This window comes from Phyllobates terribilis, unplaced genomic scaffold (genome assembly GCF_046119375.1).
Source record: "Phyllobates terribilis strain yellow unplaced genomic scaffold, ASM4611937v1 Scaffold_7__3_contigs__length_470593459, whole genome shotgun sequence".
In the NCBI taxonomy this organism is placed as follows: Eukaryota; Metazoa; Chordata; class Amphibia; order Anura; family Dendrobatidae; genus Phyllobates; species Phyllobates terribilis.
In genome coordinates this window covers 177,318,469-177,339,958 of record NW_027362767.1, presented here as the reverse complement: position 1 = coordinate 177,339,958, position 21,490 = coordinate 177,318,469, and positions in this window count along the sequence as shown.

Sequence of the window (21,490 nt, the reverse complement as noted above, 5' to 3'; positions counted from 1 at the left end):
GGCCACGCCGGTCAGAAAAAGACCCTCCAGCTTATTACCCGGCACTACTGGTGGCCTAACCTGCACAAGGATGTAATAGACTTTGTTTCTGCCTGTGTGTCCTGCGCCCGCAACAAAGTTCCGAGACACCTGCCGGCCGGCCGCCTCCTACCTCTGCCAGTACCTGCTGCCCCCTGGCAGCATATAGCGATGGACTTCATTACTGATCTGCCCGTCTCTGCCGGTTGTACGGTCATTTGGGTGGTCGCTGACCGCTTCTCCAAGATGGCTCACTTCATTCCACTGCCAGGTCTTCCGTCTGCACCCGAGCTGGCTAAAGACTTTATCCGCCACATCTTCCGTCTTCATGGCCTGCCCCGTCACATCGTGTCGGATCGTGGGGTACAGTTCACTTCCCGTTTCTGGAGAGCCACTTGTAAATTGCTGGACGTCACCCTGGACTTCTCCTCCGCTTACCACCCACAGTCTAATGGTCAAGTGGAGCGGATCAATCAGAACCTGACCAGTTACCTTCGGCACTTCGTTAATGCCCACCATTCTGACTGGGTGGATCTCCTGCCATGGGCCGAATTCTCGTACAACAATCACGAGAGCGAGTCTTCCTCCAAATCCCCGTTTTTTGTAGTCTACGGTCAGCATCCTCGGATCCCGTTTCCCGTCTCCACCTCGGCGGACAATCCGGCTGCGGAATCTCTTGTTAACAAATTTTCCTCCATATGGGAGAGTACCCGGTCCGCACTCCTTCTGTCATCCGAGCGTATGAAAAGACACGCTGACAAAAAACGTCTGGACCCTCCTCAATTCCGCCCTGGGGATAAAGTCTGGCTCTCGTCCAAATATGTCCGGCTCAAGATCCCTTCCTATAAGTTAGGGCCTCGGTTCATCGGTCCACTGGAGGTCATCAGTCAGATCAACCCGGTGGCCTATAAATTGAAACTCCCGGCCAACTTACGGATCCCTAACTCCTTCCATGTATCTCTCCTCAAACCTGTGGTACTTAACTCTTTTTCCAAGTCTACAGGTACGCCTCCTGCTCCGGTTTCTGCTGAGGACGAGTTTGAGGTAGAGAACATTCTTGCCACCAAAAGGGTAAGAGGAAAGACCTTTTTTCTGGTAGATTGGAAGGGGTTTGGTCCTGAGGAGAGAACGTGGGAGCCCCGGGAGAACATCCATGCCCCTCTCATCCTAGCTAAATTTCTGTCTGGCCTAAAAAAGGGGGGGCCTAAAGGGGGGGGTACTGTAGCGCTGGCGTCCCTGCCCTCTGCTAGGCAGGGACGCTGCTCCCCTCACCGCTCTGCTCCGTGCCCGGCGTCCTCTCCCCGCTCTGCTGTCAGCGCGCGCTCCTTCCCGGCGTCCTCCTCCCGCTCTGCTCTCAGCGCGCGCCCCTTCCCGGCCCCTGTGCTTAGGGCGCGCGCGCGCGCGCTCCCCTCCTCTTAAAGGGGCCGCGCGCGCCGCCCTAAGGAGTCCCCGGCCAATGGCCGGAGGACTTCATCATATATTAGGCACCTCCTCCAAAATGGAGGTGCCCGAGCAATGTTGTTTGCACCTGTGTCTCACCTGTGCTTCAGCCCTCAGGTCCCGTTGCCAGTTACCTGCCAGTTACCTGCCTGATTCCTGCCAGTTACCTGCCTGATTCCTGCCTGAATACTTGTTACCTGTCTGCCAGTCTGAGGTCCGACGGTCTGCCTTACTACTCCTGTCAGTCTGTCTAAGGACCAGCCTGCCCGCTCACCTGGGAGCGCATATCAGCTACCTGCCTGCTTGCCTGAGGTCCGACGGTCTGCCTTACTACTCCGGTCAGTCTGTCTATGGACCAGCTTGCCCGCTCACCTGGGAGCGCTTCTCCGTTACCTGCCTGCTTGCCAGCCCGGAGGCTCCGTTGTCACGTGCTGTGACCACCAGCTAGCTCAGAGACTCTTGCCCGCTCACCTGGGAGCGCATCTCCGTTACCTGCCTGCTTGCCAGCCCGGAGGTCCCGTTGTCACGTGCGGTGACCACCAGCTATTCCTGAGACTCTTGCCCGCTCACCTGGGAGCGCTTCTCCGTTACCTGCCTGCCTGCCAGCCCGGAGGCTTCGCCGTCACGTGCCGTGACCACCTGCTATTCCAGAGACTCTCGCTTGCTCACCTGGGAGCACCAATCTACCATCTGCCTGCTAGCCTACCCGGAGGCTCTGCCATCACAGGTCGTACCTACCCCTTACCCAGAGACTGCCCTGATCACTTGCCGTATCTCCCTGTCCGTTTATCCAGAGACTGCCACCCGCTCCCTTACAAGGGCCGCCCCCTTGTATAGTAGCTCAGAGGTTCCGCCTCCCGGACCCGTTACAGCGCCTCTGCCCCAGTGTATAACAACCGGCCCCTCTGCCCCAGTGTATAACATCCGGCCCCTCTGCCCCAGTGTATAACATCCAGCCCCTCTGCCCCAGTGTATAACATCCGGCCCCTCTGCCCCAGTGTATAACATCCGGCCCCTCTGCCCCAGTGTATAACATCCAGCACCTCTGCCCCAGTGTATAACAACTGGCCCCTCTGCCCCAGTGTATAACATCCGGCCCCTCTGCCCCAGTGTATAACATCCGGCCCATCTGCCCCAGTGTATAACATCTGGTCCCTCTGCCCCAGTGTATAACATCCGGCCCATCTGCCCCAGTGTATAACATCCGGCCCCTCTGCCCCGGTGTATAACATTAGGCCCCTCTGCCACAGTGTATAACATCCGGCCCCTCTGCCCTAATGTATAACATCCGGCCCCTCTACTCCAGTGTATAACATCCGGCCCCTCTGCCTCAGTGTATAACATCGGCCCCTTTGCCCAGTGTATAACATTCGGCCCCTCTGCCCCTGTGTATAACATCTGGCCCCTCTGCCTCAGAGTATAACATCTGGCCCCTCTGCTCCAGTGTATAACATCTGGCCCCTCTGCCCTAGTGTATAACATCCGGCCCCTCTGCCCCAGTGTATAACATCCAGCCCCTCTGCCCCAGTGTATAACATCCGGCCCCTCTGCCCCAGAGTATAACAAACGGTCCCTCTGCTCCAGTGTATAACATCCGACCCCTCTGCCCCAGTGTAAAACATTCGGCCCCTCTACCCCAGTGTATAACATCTGGCCCCTCTGCCCCAGACTATAACATCCGGCCCCTCTGCTCCAGTGTATAACATCTGGCCCCTCTCCCCCAGTGTATAACATCTGGAACCATTGCCCCTGGCTTATAACATATAGCCCCTCGCCTTCTGGTGTGTAATATCCAGCCGTTCGCCCCCCGGTGAATAACATCTGGCACCTTGCCCTCTGGTGTTTAGCATCGAGTCCCTCACCCCCTGATGTATAACATCTAGCCCCTCGCCCCTGGTGTATGACATCCAGCACCTCTGCCCCAGTGTATAACATCCAGCACCTCTGCCCCAGTGTATAACATCCGGCCCCTCTGCCCCAGTGTATAACATCTGGCCCCTCTGCCCCAGTGTATAACATCCGGCCCCTCTCCCCCAGTGTATAACATCCGGCCCCTCTCCCCCAGTGTATAACATCCAGCACCTCTGCCCCAGTGTATAACATCTGGCCCCTCTGCCCCAGTGTATAACATCCGGCACCTCTGCCCCAGTGTATAACATCTGGCCACTCTGCCCCAGTGTATAACATCTGGCTCCTCTGCCCCAGTGTATAACATCTGGCCCCTCTGCCCCAGTGTATAACATCCGGCCCCTCTGCCCCAGTGTATAACATCCGGCCCCTCTGTCCCAGTGTATAACATCCGGCACCTCTGCCCCAGTGTATAACAACCGGCCCCTCTACCCCAGTGTATAACAACCGGCCCCACTACCCCAGTGTATAACATCCGGCCCCTCTGCCCCAGTGTATAACATCCGGCCCCTCTGTCCCAGTGTATAACATCCGGCTCCTCTGCCCCAGTGTATAACAACCGGCCCCTCTACCCCAGTGTATAACAACCGGCCCCTCTACCCCAGTGTATAACATCCGGCCCCTCTGCCCCAGTGTATAACATCCGGCCCCTCTGCTCCAGTGTATAACATCCGGCCCCTCTGCCCCAGTGTATAACATCCGGCCCCTCTGCCCCAGTGTATAACATCCGGCCCCTCTGCTCCAGTGTATAACATCCGGCCCCTCTGCCCCAGTGTATAACATCCGGCCCCTCTGCCCCAGTGTATAACATCCGGCCCCTCTGCCCCAGTGTATAACATCCGGCCCATCTGCCCCAGTGTATAACATCTGGTCCCTCTGCCCCAGTGTATAACATCCGGTCCCTCTGCCCCAGTGTATAACATCTGGCCCCTCTGCCCCAGTGTATAACATCCGGCCCATCTGCCCCAGTGTATAACATCCGGCCCCTCTGCCCCGGTGTATAACATTAGGCCCCTCTGCCCCGGTGTATAACATCTGGCCCCTCTCACCAGTGTATAACATCCGGCCCCTCTTCCCCAGTGTATAACATCTAGCACTTCTGCCCCAGTGTATAACATCCAGCACCTCTGCCCCAGTGTATAACATCCAGCACCTCTGCCCCAGTGTATAACATCCGACCCCTCTGCCCCAGTGTAAAACATTCGGCCCCTCTACCCCAGTGTATAACATCTGGCCCCTCTGCCCCAGACTATAACATCCGGCCCCTCTGCTCCAGTGTATAACATCTGGCCCCTCTCCCCCAGTGTATAACATCTGGAACCATTGCCCCTGGCTTATAACATCCAGCCCCTCGCCTTCTGGTGTGTAATATCCAGCCGTTCGCCCCCCGGTGAATAACATCTGGCACCTTGCCCTCTGGTGTTTAGCATCGAGTCCCTCACCCCCTGATGTATAACATCTAGCCCCTCGCCCCTGGTGTATGACATCCAGCACCTCTGCCCCAGTGTATAACATCCAGCACCTCTGCCCCAGTGTATAACATCCGGCCCCTCTGCCCCAGTGTATAACATCTGGCCCCTCTGCCCCAGTGTATAACATCCGGCCCCTCTCCCCCAGTGTATAACATCCGGCCCCTCTCCCCCAGTGTATAACATCCAGCACCTCTGCCCCAGTGTATAACATCTGGCCCCTCTGCCCCAGTGTATAACATCCGGCACCTCTGCCCCAGTGTATAACATCTGGCCCCTCTGCCCCAGTGTATAACATCTGGCCCCTCTGCCCCAGTGTATAACATCTGGCCCCTCTGCCCCAGTGTATAACATCCGGCCCCTCTGCCCCAGTGTATAACATCCGGCCCCTCTGTCCCAGTGTATAACATCCGGCACCTCTGCCCCAGTGTATAACAACCGGCCCCTCTACCCCAGTGTATAACAACCGGCCCCTCTACCCCAGTGTATAACATCCGGCCCCTCTGCCCCAGTGTATAACATCCGGCCCCTCTGTCCCAGTGTATAACATCCGGCTCCTCTGCCCCAGTGTATAACAACCGGCCCCTCTACCCCAGTGTATAACAACCGGCCCCTCTACCCCAGTGTATAACATCCGGCCCCTCTGCCCCAGTGTATAACATCCGGCCCCTCTGCTCCAGTGTATAACATCCGGCCCCTCTGCCCCAGTGTATAACATCCGGCCCCTCTGCCCCAGTGTATAACATCCGGCCCCTCTGCCCCAGTGTATAACATCCAGCACCTCTGCCCCAGTGTATAACATCCAGCACCTCTGCCCCAGTGTATAACATCCAGCCCCTCTGCCCCAGTGTATAACATCCAGCACTTCTGCCCCAGTGTATAACATCCAGCACCTCTGCCCCAGTGTATAACATCCAGCACCTCTGCCCCAGTGTATAACATCCAGCCCCTCTGCCCCAGTGTATAACATCCGGCCCCTCTGCCCCAGTGTATAACATCCGGCCCCTCTGCCCCGGTGTATAACAACCGGCCCCTCTACCCCAGTGTATAACAACCGGCCACTCTACCCCAGTGTATAACATCCGGCCCCTCTGCCCCAGTGTATAACATCCGGCCCCTCTGCTCCAGTGTATAACATCCGGCCCCTCTGCCCCAGTGTATAACATCCGGCCCCTCTGCCCCAGTGTATAACATCCGGCCCCTCTGCCCCAGTGTATAACATCCGGCCCATCTGCCCCAGTGTATAACATCTGGTCCCTCTGCCCCAGTGTATAACATCCGGTCCCTCTGCCCCAGTGTATAACATCTGGCCCCTCTGCCCCAGTGTATAACATCCGGCCCATCTGCCCCAGTGTATAACATCCGGCCCCTCTGCCCCGGTGTATAACATTAGGCCCCTCTGCAGCGGTGTATAACATCTGGCCCCTCTCACCAGTGTATAACATCCGGCCCCTCTTCCCCAGTGTATAACATCTAGCACTTCTGCCCCAGTGTATAACATCCAGCACCTCTGCCCCAGTGTATAACATCTGGCCCCTCTGCCCCAGTGTATAACATCCAGCACCTCTGCCCCAGTGTATAACATCCAGCACCTCTGCCCCAGTGTATAACATCCAGCCCCTCTGCCCCAGTGTATAACATCCAGCCCCTCTGCCCCAGTGTATAACATCCAGCACTTCTGCCCCAGTGTATAACATCCAGCACCTCTGCCCCAGTGTATAACATCCAGCACCTCTGCCCCAGTGTATAACATCCAGCACCTCTGCCCCAGTGTATAACATCCAGCCCCTCTGCCCCAGTGTATAACATCCGGCCCCTCTGCCCCAGTGTATAACATCCGGCCCCTCTGCCCCGGTGTATAACATCCGGCCCCTCTGCCCCGGTGTATAACATCCGGCCCCTCTGCCCAGTGTATAACATCCTGCCCCTCTGCCCCGGTGTATAACATCTGGCCCCTCTGCCCAGTGTATAACATCCTGCCCCTCTGCCCCAGTGTATAACATCCGGCCCCTCTGCCCCAGTGTATAACATCCGGCCCCTCTGCTCCAGTGTATAACATCTGACCCCTCTGCCCCAGTGTATAACATCCGGCTCCTCTGCCCCAGTCTATAACATCTGGCCCCTCTGCCCCAGTGTATAATATCCGACCCCTCTGCCCCAGTGTATAACATCTGGTCCCTCTGTCCCAGTGTATAACATCCGGCCCCTCTGCGCCAGTGTATAACATCCGGCTCCTCTGCCCCAGTCTATAACATCCGGCCCCTCTGCCCCAGTGTATAATATCCGACCCCTCTGCCCCAGTGTATAACATCCGGCCCCTCTCCCCCAGTGTATAACATCCAGCCCCTCTGCCTCAGTGTATAACATCCGACCCCTCTGCCCCAGTGTATGACATCCGGCCCCTCTCCTCCAGTGTATAACATCCGACCCCTCTGCCCCAGTGTATAACATCCGGCCCCTATGCCCCAGTGTATAACATCCGGCCCCTCTCCCCCATTGTATAACATCCGGCCCCTCTGCCCCAGTGTACAACATCCGTCCCCTCTCCCCACTGTATAACATCCGGCCCCTCTGCCCCAGTGTATAACATCCGGCCCCTCTGCCCCAGTGTATAACATCCGGCTCCTCTGCCCCAGTGTATAACATCCGGCCCCACTGCCCCAGTGTATAACATCCGGCCCCTCTGCCCCGTGTATAACATCCGGCCCCTCTGCTCCTGTGTATAACATCCGGCCCCTCTGCCCCAGGGTATAACATCCGGCCCCTCTGCCCCAGCGTATAACATCCGGCCCCTCTGCCCCAGTGTATAACATCCGGCTCCTCTGCCCCAGTGTATAACATCCGGCCCCTCTGCCCCAGTGTATAACATCCAGCCACTCTTCCCCAGTGTATAACATCCGGCTCTTCTCCCTCAGTGTATAACATCCGGCCCCTCTCCCCCAGTGTATAACATCCGGCTCCTCTCCCCCAGTGTATAACATCCGGCCCCTCTACCCCAGTGTATAACATCCGGCCCCTCTCCCCCAGTGTATAACATCCGGCTCCTCTCCCCCAGTGTATAATATCCGGCTCCTCTCCCCCAGTGTATAACATCCGGCTCCTCTCCCCCAGTGTATAACATCCGGCCCCTCTACCCCAGTGTATAACATCCGGCCTCTCTCCCCCAGTGTATAACATCCGGCCCCTCTGCCCCAGTGTATAACATCCGGCCCCTCTGCTCCAGTGTATAACATCCGGCCCCTCTGCCCCAGTGTATAACATCCAGCCCCTCTGCCCCAGTGTATAACATCCGGCCCCTCTCCCCCAGTGTATAACATCCGGCCCCTCTGCCCCATTGTATAACATCCGGCCACTCTGCTCCAGTGTATAACATCCGGCCCCTCTGCCCCAGTGTATAACATCCGGCCCCTCTGCTCCAGTGTATAACATCCGGCCCCTCTGCCCCAGTGTATAATATCTGGCCCCTTTCTCACCGGGTAAAACATCCAGCTACTCTCCCCCAGTGTATAACATCCGGCTCCTCTGCCCCAGTGTATAACATCCGACTCCTCTGCCCCAGTGTATAACATCCAGCCCCTCTGCCCCAGTGTATAACATCCGGCCCCTCTGCCCCGGTGTATAACATCCGGCCCCTCTGCCCCGGTGTATAACATCCGGCCCCTCTGCCCAGTGTATAACATCCTGCCCCTCTGCCCCGGTTTATAACATCCGGCCCCTCTGCCCAGTGTATAACATCCTGCCCCTCTGCCCCAGTGTATAACATCCGGCCCCTCTGCCCCAGTGTATAACATCCGGCCCCTCTGCTCCAGTGTATAACATCTGACCCCTCTGCCCCACTGTATAACATCTGACCCCTCTGCCCCAGTGTATAACATCCGGCTAATCTGCCCCAGTCTATAACATCTGGCCCCTCTGCCCCAGTGTATAATATCCGACCCCTCTGCCCCAGTGTATAACATCTGGTCCCTCTGTCCCAGTGTATAACATCCGGCCCCTCTGCGCCAGTGTATAACATCCGGCTCCTCTGCCCCAGTCTATAACATCCGGCCCCTCTGCCCCAGTGTATAATATCCGACCCCTCTGCCCCAGTGTATAACATCCGGCCCCTCTCCCCCAGTGTATAACATCCAGCCCCTCTGCCTCAGTGTATAACATCCGACCCCTCTGCCCCAGTGTATGACATCCGGCCCCTCTCCTCCAGTGTATAACATCCGACCCCTCTGCCCCAGTGTATAACATCCGGCCCCTATGCCCCAGTGTATAACATCCGGCCCCTCTCCCCCATTGTATAACATCCGGCCCCTCTGCCCCAGTGTACAACATCCGTCCCCTCTCCCCACTGTATAACATCCGGCCCCTCTGCCCCAGTGTATAACATCCGGCCCCTCTGCCCCAGTGTATAACATCCGGCTCCTCTGCCCCAGTGTATAACATCCGGCCTCACTGCCCCAGTGTATAACATCCGGCCCCTCTGCCCCGTGTATAACATCCGGCCCCTCTGCTCCTGTGTATAACATCCGGCCCCTCTGCCCCAGGGTATAACATCCGGCCCCTCTGCCCCAGCGTATAACATCCGGCCCCTCTGCCCCAGTGTATAACATCCGGCTCCTCTGCCCCAGTGTATAACATCCGGCCCCTCTGCCCCAGTGTATAACATCCAGCCACTCTTCCCCAGTGTATAACATCCGGCTCTTCTCCCTCAGTGTATAACATCCGGCCCCTCTCCCCCAGTGTATAACATCCGGCTCCTCTCCCCCAGTGTATAACATCCGGCCCCTCTACCCCAGTGTATAACATCCGGCCCCTCTCCCCCAGTGTATAACATCCGGCTCCTCTCCCCCAGTGTATAATATCCGGCTCCTCTCCCCCAGTGTATAACATCCGGCTCCTCTCCCCCAGTGTATAACATCCGGCCCCTCTACCCCAGTGTATAACATCCGGCCCCTCTCCCCCAGTGTATAACATCCGGCCCCTCTGCCCCAGTGTATAACATCCGGCCCCTCTGCTCCAGTGTATAACATCCGGCCCCTCTGCCCCAGTGTATAACATCCAGCCCCTCTGCCCCAGTGTATAACATCCGGCCCCTCTCCCCCAGTGTATAACATCCGGCCCCTCTGCCCCATTGTATAACATCCGGCCCCTCTGCTCCAGTGTATAACATCCGGCCCCTCTGCCCCAGTGTATAACATCCGGCCCCTCTGCTCCAGTGTATAACATCCGGCCCCTCTGCCCCAGTGTATAATATCTGGCCCCTTTCTCACCGGGTAAAACATCCAGCTACTCTCCCCCAGTGTATAACATCCGGCTCCTCTGCCCCAGTGTATAACATCCGACTCCTCTGCCCCAGTGTATAACATCCAGCCCCTCTGCCCCAGTGTATAACATCCAGCCCCTCTGGCCCAGTGTATAACATCCAGCCCCTCTGCCCCAGTGTATAACATCCGGCTCCTCTGCCCCAGTGTATAACATCCGGCTCCTCTGCCCCAGTGTATAACATCCGGCTCCTATGCTCCAGTGTATAACATCCAGCCCCTCTGCCCCAGTGTATAACATCCGGCTCCTCTGCCCCAGTGTATAACATCTGGCCCCTCTGCCCCAGTGTATAACATCCGGCTCCTATGCTCCAGTGTATAACATCCAGCCCCTCTGCCCCAGTGTATAACATCCGGCTCCTCTGCCCCAGTGTATAACATCCGGCCCCTATGCCCCAGTGTATAACTTCCAGCCCCTCTGCCCCAGTGTATAACATCCAGCCCCTCTTCCCCAGTGTATAACATCCGGCTCCTCTGCCCCAGTGTATAACATCCAGCCCCTCTTCCCCAGTGTATAACATCCGGCTCCTCTGCCCCAGTGTATAACATCCAGCCCCTCTGCCCCAGTGTATAACATCCGGCTCCTCTGCCCCAGTGTATAACATCCGGCTCCTATGCTCCAGTGTATAACATCCAGCCCCTCTGCCCCAGTGTATAACATCCGGCTCCTCTGCCCCAGTGTATAACATCTGGCCCCTCTGCCCCAGTATATAACATCCGGCTCCTATGCTCCAGTGTATAACATCCAGCCCCTCTGCCCCAGTGTATAACATCCGGCTCCTCTGCCCCAGTGTATAACATCCGGCCCCTCTGCCCCAGTGTATAACTTCCAGCCCCTCTGCCCCAGTGTATAACATCCAGCCCCTCTTCCCCAGTGTATAACATCCGGCTCCTCTGCCCCAGTGTATAACATCCAGCCCCTCTTTCCCAGTGTATAACATCCGGCTCCTCTGCCCCAGTGTATAACATCCAGCCCCTCTGCTCCAGTGTATAACATCCGGCTCCTCTCCCCCAGTGTATAACATCCGGCTCCTCTCCCCCAGTGTATAACATCCGGCTCCTCTCCCCCAGTGTATAACATCCGGCTCCTCTGCCCCAGTTTATAACATCCGGCTCCTCTGCCCCAGTGTATAACATCCAGCCCCTCTGCCCCCAGTGTATAACATCCGGCTACTCTGCCCCAGTGTATAACATCTGGCCCCTCTGCCCCAGTGTATAACATCCAGCTCCTCTGCCCCAGTGTATAACATCCAGCCCCTCTGCCCCCAGTGTATAACATCAGGCTCCTCTGCCCCAGTGTATAACATCCGGCCCCTCTGCCCCAGTGTTTAACCTCTGGCCCCTTTGCCCCAGTGTATAACATCCAGCACCTCTGCCACAGTGTATAACATCCAGCCCCTCTTCCCCAGTGTATAACAACCGGCTCTTCTCCCTCAGTGTACAACATCCGGCTCCTCTCCCCCAGTGTATAACATCCGGCTCCTCTCCCCCAGTGTATAAAATCCAGCCCCTCTCCCCCAGTGTATAACATCCGGCCCCTCTGCCCCAGTGTATAACATCCGGCCCCTCTGCACCCAGTGTATAACATCCGGCTCCTCTGCCCCAGTGTATAACATCCGGCTCCTCTCCCCCAGTGTATAACAACCGGCCCCTCTGCCCCAGTGTATAACATCCAGCCCCTCTGCCGCAGTATATAATATGCGGCCCCTCTGCCCCAGTGTATAACATCCAGCCCCTCTGCTCCAGTGTATAACATCCGGCTCCTATGCTCCAGTGTATAACATCCAGCCCCTCTGCTCCAGTGTATAACATCCGGCCCCTCTGCCCCAGTGTATAACATCCGGCTACTATGCTCCAGTGTATAACATCCGGCCCCTCTGCCCCAGTGTATAACATCTGGCCCCTCTTCCCCAGTGTATAACATCCGGCTCCTCTGCCCCAGTGTATAACTTCCAGCCCCTCTGCCCCAGTGTATAACATCCGGCTCCTCTGCCCCAGTGTATAACTTCCAGCCCCTCTTCCCCAGTGTATAACATCCGGCTCCTCTGCCCCAGTGTATAACATCCAGCCCCTCTTCCCCAGTGTATAACATCCGGCCCCTCTGCCCCAGTGTATAACATCCAGCCCCTTTGCCCCAGGGTATAACATCCAGCCCCTCTGCCCCAGTGTATAACATCCGGCTCCTCTCCCCCAGTGTATAACATCCGGCTCCTCTCCCCCAGTGTATAACATCCGGCTCCTCTGCCTCAGTGTATAACATCCATCCCTTCTGCCCCCAGTGTATAACATCCGGCCCCTCTGCCCCCAGTGTATAACATCCGGCTCCTCTGCCCCAGTGTATAACATCCAGCCCCTCTGCCCCCAGTGTATAACATCCGGCTCCTCTGCCCCAGTGTATAACATCCAGCCCCTCTGCCCCAGTGTATAACATCCGGCTCCTCTGCCCCAGTGTATAACCTCCGGCCCCTCTGCCCCAGTGTATAACATCCGGCCCCTCTGCCCCAGTGTTTAACCTCTGGCCCCTCTGCCCCAGTGTATAACATCCGGCCCCTCTGCCCCAATGTATAACATCCGGCCCCTCTTCCCCAGTGTATAACATCCGGCCCCTCTGCCCCAGTGTATAACATCCGGCCCCTCTGCCCCAGTGTATAACATCCGGCTCCTCTGCCCCAGTGTATAACATCCGGCCCCTCTGCCCCAGTGTATAATATCCGGCCCCTCTGCTCCAGTGTATAACATCTGGCCCCTCTGCCCCAGTGTATAACATCCGGCTCCTCTGCCCCAGTGTATAATATCCGGCCCCTCTGCTCCAGTGTATAACATCTGGCCCCTCTGCCCCAGTGTATAACATCCGGCCCCTCTGCTCCAGTGTATAATATCCGGCCCCTCTGCCCCAGTGTATAACATCCGGCCCCTCTGCCCCAGTGTATAACATCCGGCTCCTCTGCCCCAGTGTATAACATCCGGCCCCTCTCCCCCAGTGTATAACATCCGGCCCCTCTGCTCCAGTGTATAACATCCGGCACCTCTGCTCCAGTGTATAACATCCGGCTCCTCTGCCCCAGTGTATAACATCCGGCTCCTCTCCGCCATTGTATAACATCCGGCCCCTCTACCCCAGTGTATAACATCCAGCCCCTCTGCACCAGTATATAACATCCGGCCCCTCTGCCTCAGTGTATAACATCCGGCTCCTCTGCCCCAGTGTATAACATCCGGCCCCTCTGCCCCAGTGTATAACATCCGGCCCCTCTGCCCCAGTGTATAACATCCGGCTCCTCTACCCCAGTGTATAACATCTGGCCCCTCTGCCCCAGTGTATAACATCCGGCCCCTCTACCCCAGTGTATAACATCCGGCCCCTCGCCCCTGGTGTATGACATCCGGCCACTCACTCTCTAGTGTAGAACATAAGGTCCATACAGACACGGTTGAGGGAGTTTGGTGGGAAGAACATGACCGGCTGCACAGAACCCAGACCTCAACACCTTTGGGATGAGCTAGAAGGAGATTGTGAGCCCGGCCTGTCCCCAACATCAGTGCCTGACCTCACATATACTCTTTTGAAAGGGAAAAAAGTCCCACAAAACTTTGTAGAAAACCATACCATAAGAGCGAGAGCTGTTCTCTCTGCAGAGGGGCGACACCATATTAATCTCTATGGATGTAGAATGGGAGTTGACAAAAGCTCCTGTAGATGAAATGTTGAAGGGTGCACATACTTTTCTCCATACAGTGCAGTGTGGTTGCTCATGTCATACCTCTGTAGAAGTGCTGGTGCTCCTTCCAGTAGGTGGGTCTCTCGTGTTTGGATGGTGTCTCATGAGGCTTTGCTGGTTTCTTGCCGGAGTCACTTCCATTGTCGTATACAGGAGCGATATGATTGTCAGCTGATTTTTTCTCTCCGTTTCCTGAGAAATTTGAAAATATGAAAAGATATAACTGTGTATACAATATATGACGACTAAGACTAGAGGAAATGTAGAAGACACCCCAAACTCTAAATAACTCCGTGATTAAAGCTGAAAAGTTAGATAATGAACCCCGAGTACCTTTATCACATGCGGGCGCTGATTTTTTCTTATCTCCAACTTTAGGGGGCTCCTGTCTGGGGTTATCACCTCCTGCCAAGAAAAGAAAAATCACTCCTGTGAACACATTTGTCACATTATTACTATTTTATATTACAGTAGCTTCTTGAAACAGTTTTTTTGTTTTTTTCTCCCAATTTTATTCATGTGGGCTGTCATGTGGGCATTTTTACTCACACCTGGTAATATTCATCATGGTCAGTGTACCAGACTTTTTCTCTATTTTTGCTATAATCTATATAATCTGGCCCCTCTGCCCCAGCGTATAACATCCGGCCCCTCTGCCCCAGCGTATAACATCTGGCCCCTCTGCCCCAGTGTATAACATCCGGCCCCTCTGCCCCAGTGTATAACATCCGGCACCTCTGCCCCAGTGTATAACATCCGGTCCCTCTGCCCCAGTGTATAACATCCGGCCCCTCTGCCCCAGCGTATAACATCTGGCCCCTCTGCCCCAGTGTATAACATCTGGCCCCTCTGCCCCAGTGTATAACATCCGGCCACTCTGTCCCAGTGTATAACATCCGGCCCCTCTCCCCCAGTGTATAACATCCGGCCCCTCTCCCCCAGTGTATAACATCCGGCCACTCTGTCCCAGTGTATAACATCCGGCACCTCTCACCAGTGTATAACATCCAGCCCCTCTGCCCCAGCGTATAACATCTGGCCCCTCTGCCCCAGTGTATAACATCTGGCCCCTCTGCCCCAGTGTATAACATCCGGCCCCTCTGTCCCAGTGTATAACATCCGGCCCCTCTGTCCCAGTGTATAACATCCGGCACCTCTCACCAGTGTATAACATCCGGCCCCTCTGCCCCAGCGTATAACATCTGGCCCCTCTGCCCCAGTGTATAACATCCGGCCCCTCTGCCCCAGTGTATAACATCCGGCCCCTCTGCCCCAGCGTATAACATCTGGCCCCTCTGCCCCAGCGTATAACATCTGGCCCCTCTGCCCCAGCGTATAACATCCGGCCCCTCTGCCCCAGTGTATAACATCTGGCCCCTCTGCCCCAGTGTATAACATCCGGCCACTCTGTCCCAGTGTATAACATCCGGCCCCTCGCCCCCAGTGTATAACATCCGGCCACTCTGTCCCAGTGTATAACATCCGGCCCCTCGCCCCCAGTGTATAACATCCGGCCCCTCTGCCCCAGTGTATAACATCCGGCCCCTTTGCCCCAGTGTATAACATCCGGCCCCTCTGCCCCAGTGTATAACATCCGGCACCTCTCACCAGTGTATAACATCCGGCCGCTCTGCTCCAGTGTATAACCTCCGGCCCCTCTGCCCCAGTGTATAACCTCCGGCCCCTCTGCCCCAGTGTATAACATCCGGCCCCTCTGCTCCAGTGTATAACCTCCGGCCCCTCTGCCCCAGTGTATAACATCTGGCCCCTCTGCCCCAGTGTATAACATCCGGCCTCTCTGCCCCAGTGTATAACATCCGGTCCCTCTGCCCCAGTGTATAACATCCGGCCCCTCTGCCCCAGCGTATAACATCTGGCCCCTCTGCCCCAGTGTATAACATCTGGCCCCTCTGCTTCAGTGTATAACATCCGGCCACTCTGTCCCAGTGTATAACATCCGGCCCCTCTCCCCCAGTGTATAACATCCGGCCCCTCTCCCCCAGTGTATAACATCTGGCCCCTCTGCTCCAGTGTATAACATCCGGCCCCTCTGTCCCAGTGTATAACATCCGGCCCCTCTGTCCCAGTGTATAACATCCGGCCACTCTGCCCCAGTGTATAACATCCGGCCCCTCTGCCCCAGTGTATAACATCCGGCCACTCTGTCCCAGTGTATAACATCCGGCACCTCTCACCAGTGTATAACATCCGGCCCCTCTGCCCCAGCGTATAACATCTGGCCCCTCTGCCCCAGTGTATAACATCCGGCCCCTCTGCCCCAGTGTATAACATCCGGCCCCTCTGCCCCAGCGTATAACATCTGGCCCCTCTGCCCCAGCGTATAACATCTGGCCCCTCTGCCCCAGCGTATAACATCCGGCCCCTCTGCCCCAGTGTATAACATCTGGCCCCTCTGCCCCAGTGTATAACATCCGGCCACTCTGTCCCAGTGTATAACATCCGGCCCCTCGCCCCCAGTGTATAACATCCGGCCACTCTGTCCCAGTGTATAACATCCGGCCCCTCGCCCCCAGTGTATAACATCCGGCCCCTCTGCCCCAGTGTATAACATCCGGCCCCTCTGCCCCAGTGTATAACATCCGGCCCCTCTGCCCCAGTGTATAACATCCGGCACCTCTCACCAGTGTATAACATCCGGCCGCTCTGCTCCAGTGTATAACATCCGGCCCCTCTGCCCCAGTGTATAACATCCGGCCCCTCTGCCCCAGTGTATAACATCCGGCACCTCTCACCAGTGTATAACATCCGGCCGCTCTGCCCCAGTGTATAACATCCGGCTCCTCTGCCCCAGTGTATAACATCCGGCCCCTCTGTCCCAGTGTATAACCTCCGGCCCCTCTGCCCCAGTGTATAACCTCCGGCCCCTCTGCCCCAGTGTATAACATCCGGCCCCTCTGCTCCAGTGTATAACATCCGGCCCCTCTGTCCCAGTGTATAACCTCCGGCCCCTCTGCCCCAGTGTATAACCTCCGGCCCCTCTGCCCCCAGTGTATAACATCCGGCCACTCTGTCCCAGTGTATAACCTCCGGCCCCTCTGCCCCAGTGTATAACCTCTGGCCCCTCTGCCCCAGTGTATAACATCCGGCCCCTCTGCTCCAGTGTATAACCTCCGGCCCCTCTGCCCCAGTGTATAACATCTGGCCCCTCTGCCCCAGTGTATAACATCCGGCCTCTCTGCCCCAGTGTATAACATCCGGTCCCTCTGCCCCAGTGTATAACATCCGGCCCCTCTGCCCCAGCGTATAACATCTGGCCCCTCTGCCCCAGTGTATAACATCTGGCCCCTCTGCCCCAGTGTATAACATCCGGCCACTCTGTCCCAGTGTATAACATCCGGCCCCTCTCCCCCAGTGTATAACATCCGGCCCCTCTCCCCCAGTGTATAACATCCGGCCACTCTGTCCCAGTGTATAACATCCGGCACCTCTCACCAGTGTATAACATCCAGCCCCTCTGCCCCAGCGTATAACATCTGGCCCCTCTGCCCCAGTGTATAACATCTGGCCCCTCTGCCCCAGTGTATAACATCCGGCCCCTCTGTCCCAGTGTATAACATCCGGCCCCTCTGTCCCAGTGTATAACATCCGGCACCTCTCACCAGTGTATAACATCCGGCCCCTCTGCCCCAGCGTATAACATCTGGCCCCTCTGCCCCAGTGTATAACATCCGGCCCCTCTGCCCCAGTGTATAACATCCGGCCCCTCTGCCCCAGCGTATAACATCTGGCCCCTCTGCCCCAGCGTATAACATCTGGCCCCTCTGCCCCAGCGTATAACATCCGGCCCCTCTGCCCCAGTGTATAACATCTGGCCCCTCTGCCCCAGTGTATAACATCCGGCCACTCTGTCCCAGTGTATAACATCCGGCCCCTCGCCCCCAGTGTATAACATCCGGCCCCTCTGCCCCAGTGTATAACATCCGGCCCCTTTGCCCCAGTGTATAACATCCGGCCCCTCTGCCCCAGTGTATAACATCCGGCACGTCTCACCAGTGTATAACATCCGGCCGCTCTGCTCCAGTGTATAACCTCCGGCCCCTCTGCCCCAGTGTATAACCTCCGGCCCCTCTGCCCCAGTGTATAACATCCGGCCCCTCTGCTCCAGTGTATAACCTCCGGCCCCTCTGCCCCAGTGTATAACATCTGGCCCCTCTGCCCCAGTGTATAACATCCGGCCTCTCTGCCCCAGTGTATAACATCCGGTCCCTCTGCCCCAGTGTATAACATCCGGCCCCTCTGCCCCAGCGTATAACATCTGGCCCCTCTGCCCCAGTGTATAACATCTGGCCCCTCTGCTTCAGTGTATAACATCCGGCCACTCTGTCCCAGTGTATAACATCCGGCCCCTCTCCCCCAGTGTATAACATCCGGCCACTCTGTCCCAGTGTATAACATCCGGCACCTCTCACCAGTGTACAACATCCAGCCCCTCTGCCCCAGCGTATAACATCTGGCCCCTCTGCCCCAGTGTATAACATCCGGCCCCTCTGCCCCAGTGTATAACATCCGGCCCCTCTGCCCCAGCGTATAACATCTGGCCCCTCTGCCCCAGTGTATAACATCTGGCCCCTCTGCCCCAGTGTATAACATCCGGCCACTCGCCCCCAGTGTATAACATCCGGCCACTCTGTCCCAGTGTATAACATCGGCCCCTCGCCCCCAGTGTATAACATCCGGCCCCTCTGCCCCAGTGTATAACATCCGGCCCCTCTCCCCCAGTGTATAACATCCGACCACTCTGCCCCAGTGTATGACATCCGGCCCCTCTCCTCCAGTGTATAACATCCGACCCCTCTGCCCCAGTGTATAACATCCGGCCCCTCTGCCCCAGTGTATAACATCCGGCCCCTCTCCCCACTGTATAACATCCTGCCCCTCTGCCCCAGTGTATAACATCCGGCCCCTCTGCCCCTGTGTATAACATCCGGCTCCTCTCCCCCAGTGTATAACATCCGGCCCCACTGCCCCAGTGTATATCATCCGGCCCCTCTGCTCCTGTGTATAACATCCGGCACCTCTCACCAGTGTATAACATCCGGCCGCTCTGCTCCAGTGTATAACCTCCGGCCCCTCTGCCCCAGTGTATAACATCTGGCCCCTCTGCCCCAGTGTATAACATCCGGCCCCTCTGCCCCAGGGTATAACATCCGGCCCCTCTGCCCCAGTGTATAACATCCGGCTCCTCTCCCCTAGTGTATAACATCCGGCACCTCTGCCCCAGTGTATAACATCCGGCTCCTCTCCGCCAGTGTATAACATCCAGCCCCTCTCCCCCAGTGTATAACATCCAGTCCCTCTGCCCCAGTGTATAACATCCGGCCCCTCTGCCCCAGTGTATGACATCCGGCCCCTCTGCCCCAGTGTATAACATCCGGCTCCTCTCCCCCAGTGTATAACATCCGGCCCCTCTGCCCCAGTTTATAACATCTGGCCCCACTGCCCCAGTGTATAACATCCGGCCCCTCTGCCCCAGTGTATAACATCCGGCCCCTCTCCCCCAGTGTATAACATCCGGCCCCCTCTACCCCAGTGTATAACATCCAGCCCCTCTGCCCCAGTGTATAACATCCGGCTCCTCTGCCCCAGTGTATAACATCCGGCCCCTCTGCCCCAGTGTATAACATCCGGCCCCTCTACCCCAGTGTCTAACATCCGGCCGCTCTGCTCCAGTGTATAACCTCCGGCCCCTCTGCCCCAGTGTATAACATCTGGCCCCTCTGCCCCAGTGTATAACATCCGGCCCCTCTACCCCAGTGTATAACATCCGGCCCCTCTGCCCCAGGGTATAACATCCGGCCCCTCTGCCCCAGTGTATAACATCCGGCTCCTCTCCCCCAGTGTATAACATCCGGCACCTCTGCCCCAGTGTATAACATCCGGCTCCTCTCCGCCAGTGTATAACATCCAGCCCCTCTCCCCCAGTGTATAACATCCAGTCCCTCTGCCCCAGTGTATAACATCCGGCCCCTCTGCCCCAGTGTATAACATCCGGCCCCTCTGCCCCAGTGTATAACATCCGGCTCCTCTCCCCCAGTGTATAACGTCCGGCCCCTCTGCCCCAGTTTATAACATCTGGCCCCACTGCCCCAGTGTATAACATCCGGCCCCTCTGCCCCAGTGTATAACATCCGGCCCCTCTCCCCCAGTGTATAACATCCGGCCCCCTCTACCCCAGTGTATAACATCCAGCCCCTCTGCCCCAGTGTATAACATCCGGCTCCTCTGCCCCAGTGTATAACATCTGGCCCCTCTACCCCAGTGTATAACATCCGGCTCTCTGCCCCAGCGTATAACATCTGGCCCCTCTGCCCCAGTGTATAACATCCGGCCCCTCTGCTCCAGTGTATAACATCCGGCTCCTCTGCCCCAGTGTATAACATCCGGCCCCTCTGCCCCAGTGTATAACATCCGGCTCCTCTGCCCCAGTGTATAACATCCGGCCCCTCTCCCCCAGTGTATAACATCCGGCCCCTCTGCCCCAGTGTATAACATCCGGCTCCTCTGCCCCAGTGTATAACATCCGGCCCCTCTGCCTCAGTGTATAACATCCGGCACCTCTGCCCCAGTGTATAACATCCGGCCCCTCTGCCCCAGTGTATAACATCCGGCCCCACTGCCCCAGTGTATAACATCCGGCCCCTCTCCCCCAGTGTATAACATCCGGCCCCTCTCCCCCAGTGTATAACATCCGGCCCCTCTCCCCCAGTGTATAACATCCGGCCCCTCTGCCCCAGTGTATAACATCCGGCTCCTCTGCCCCAGTGTATAACATCTGGCCCCTCTGCCCCAGTGTATAACATCCGGCCCCTCTGCCCCAGTGTATAACATCCGGCCCCTCTGCCCCAGCGTATAACATCCGGCCCCTCTGCCCCAGTGTATAACATCTGGCCCCTCTGCTCCAGTATATAACATCCGGCCCCTCTGCCCCAGTGTATAACATCCGGCCCCTCTGCCCCAGTGTATAACAACCGGCCCCTCTACCCCAGTGTATAACATCCGGCTCCTCTGCCCCAGTGTATAACATCCGGCCCCTCTGCCCCAGTGTATAACATCCGGCCCCTCTGCCCCAGTGTATAAAAACCGGCCCCTCTACCCCAGTGTATAACATCCGGCTCCTCTGCCCCAGTGTATAACATCCGGCCCCTCTGCCCCAGTGTATAACATCCGGCCCCTCTGCCCCAGTGTATAACAACCGGCCCCTCTACCCCAGTGTATAACATCCGGCCCCTCTCCCCCAGTGTATAACATCCGGCCCCTCTGCCCCAGTGTATAACATTCGGCCCCTCTCCTCTAGTGTATAACATCCGGCCCCTCTGCCCCAGTGTATAACATCCGGCCCCTCTGTGGGTTGTCATGTGGGCATTTTTACTCACACCATAAGCACGCAGTGGTGTTAATGTTTATTCCCTCATATATGTGTACAGGTGAATCTCATCTGGGATATTTAGGAAGTGATGGAGGAGGCTGCATAGTGCAGGTCACTAGGTGGTGGAGATCAACACATACTGTATATACAGGTGCATCTCACTAAATTAAAATATCATCAAAAAGTTAATTTATTTCAGTTCTTCAATACAAAAAGTGAAACTCCTATATTATATAG